This window comes from Canis aureus, chromosome 4 (assembly GCF_053574225.1).
Source record: "Canis aureus isolate CA01 chromosome 4, VMU_Caureus_v.1.0, whole genome shotgun sequence".
Taxonomy (NCBI): Eukaryota; Metazoa; Chordata; class Mammalia; order Carnivora; family Canidae; genus Canis; species Canis aureus.
Genome location: NC_135614.1, coordinates 79,548,914 through 79,551,134, shown reverse-complemented (window position 1 = coordinate 79,551,134; position 2,221 = coordinate 79,548,914). Strand labels below are relative to the sequence as shown.

Here is a 2,221-nt window from a genome sequence, read left to right as displayed (position 1 = left end):
GTTAGAGAGAAGCTGTGGACACATGTTTGTGCTCTGCCTTGCAATAGTTATGCAATTTTAACTAAGACACAGTCCTCAGACAAAGAAATGAGAAAGAACAAAATAATGGGAGCCTGAAGATGATGAAAATAGCATCAGCTCTGGGTCAGTTTGTGTGTCTGTTTATTGACGTGATATACATCAGGGGCACTGGTCTTTGTCATTCAGGGCTTCAGCATCATCGAGGTGACTGCAGGGGCAGGGAGGGTCCAGTGGGCCCGCACTGACCACCCCACAGGTGGAAGTGGTCATGAGGTCTTCTACAGGATCATGTCTGGCATAGGGATTACTGGTACTCACGTGTTGATCTTCTGGTTTGCACAGTAGCCCAGAGCCGATCCCAAATTGATCCATAAAAACTTCAAAACACTGAAGCCAGCCTTTCTGCATATTCTCATGATCTTGGAGGAACAATAAGAGATGATATTAAAAAAAAATCACTTTGTCTTCTGGAAGGCCAACTCTCTGTTCCTCATGAGAACAGCAAAAGAAAAGGCTCAGAAGCAACTGCAAGAGACACAAGGTGAAAGAAGTGGTTGAAGGCATCTCCTTGCCTGTAGGAGATGGCTATGTTTCCAGCATCAATGGAACAGATGAAGATATTTCAACATGGATCACAGTCAACTTCCTAACAGGCAGTTTAAAGTCCCCAGGAGGAAAAAGTGTAGGCATGCTAGATTTGGGGCAAGATCCACTCAGGTCACCTTGTTTCTGAGAGTTGAGAGCACCCTTCTGACATCTCCAGTTGATAGCACAACAACATTCCAGATGTTTAACAGAACCTATCATCTCCATTTCCACATCTATGGGTCTTGTATTGATGTTAGCAAGACTCAGATTTGGGAGGGCATAGAGAAGAATCTAGTAAAGGTGGAAAGGAGTTTGTCAGTCCTGGTTTGTCTCCCAGTTTCAAAGGAGATAGAAACATGTTGAAATAATATACAGGCTGTCAGGGCAGAGATGGTTAGTTTCCATGAGTGGCAGAAATCCTTTAAAACAAAGTGAACAAAATGGAAGAAGTGAAGAACTCGGTTCTTTTCTTTTTCTTTCTTTTTTTTTTTTTTTTTTGTACTTTCCTACTACCATGATTTTCCAGGAGAATTTGCCCTCATACATGCAGAAAGGAGGCAGGCTTGTGGTTGGAGACTTTGAAACTTCAATCAAATGTGTGTGTTAGACAACAGAGACTCATCCACAGAACAGCCCTTTTGTAGGTATGCATAGATTTCACCTATGTCAGCTTGCCACTGCAACAATTCATGTTTCTGGGGAACAAAGTGCTAAAGCTGACTCAGAAAATTGACAATGTTAAGACCAGCTATGCTCTGGGAGCCATTTTTCATTACATCGGCTCACTGAACCGACAGAAAAGTCAAGCCTCTTGGTCACCCAGCTTCTCAGTGACCTACGACCAGGCTGCCCTATTCCCCCCATCTCTCAATCAGCACTCAGATTTACCTTGGGACATCCTCCCCAAAGTGGTGACGATCTCCATGAGAACAACAAACATTTTAAGACGAATAAGTTCTGAGGATCTAATGTATAATGTTGTGACCATAGTTGATAGTACTGTATTGTATAAATGAAATATACTAAGAGTAGGACTTAAGTGCTCTCACAAAAAAAAAAATGTTAATTAAATAGATCAAGGGAATCCTTTCATAAGAATTGCATATATCAAATCATCATGTACAGTTTACATTTATCATGATTTTGTCAGTTATATCTCAGTAAAGCTGAAAAAAAAAGTCAAAAATAGAAACAGATCTTGCACACAAGAGAGGATTGAGGACGTTTCTTGATATGCCCATCCTTGTGGTTATATACCACAGTCTGCCTCTATCTACCTACTGTACTCCTTAGAATGGATTTTGTAGCATGGGAAATGGTTTGGGAAATCTCTCCCACTTTAACTCTTTAAAATATTAAAATAAATAAACAGAGAAGATCCTTCAGGATCTCCCTCCCTAGACAGGTCTGTCAGCTGACCGGACATCAACCAAAGTGATTTTACCCTCAGTTGAGCTGTTGAGGTATTGAAGGGCCCACAACATAGCCTAACACCCTCCTCTCTTCTAACCTCAGAGTTGGGGTGCTTCTGTGCAGACTTGCCCCAGGAACTTTTAGAGTTCTCCGTGTAATGGTTCTTAGGGCAAGCTTTAGCTTCTTCATCCGGGCAGCA

General features: G+C 41.8%; 1 pseudogene; it reads left to right on the top strand.

The window, feature by feature from the left end:
• The first annotated feature begins 513 nt into the window (after nt 1-513).
• On the top strand, nt 514-1,625 carry LOC144311744 (ectonucleoside triphosphate diphosphohydrolase 6 pseudogene; annotated as a pseudogene).
• Nucleotides 1,626-2,221: the final 596 nt, after the last annotated feature.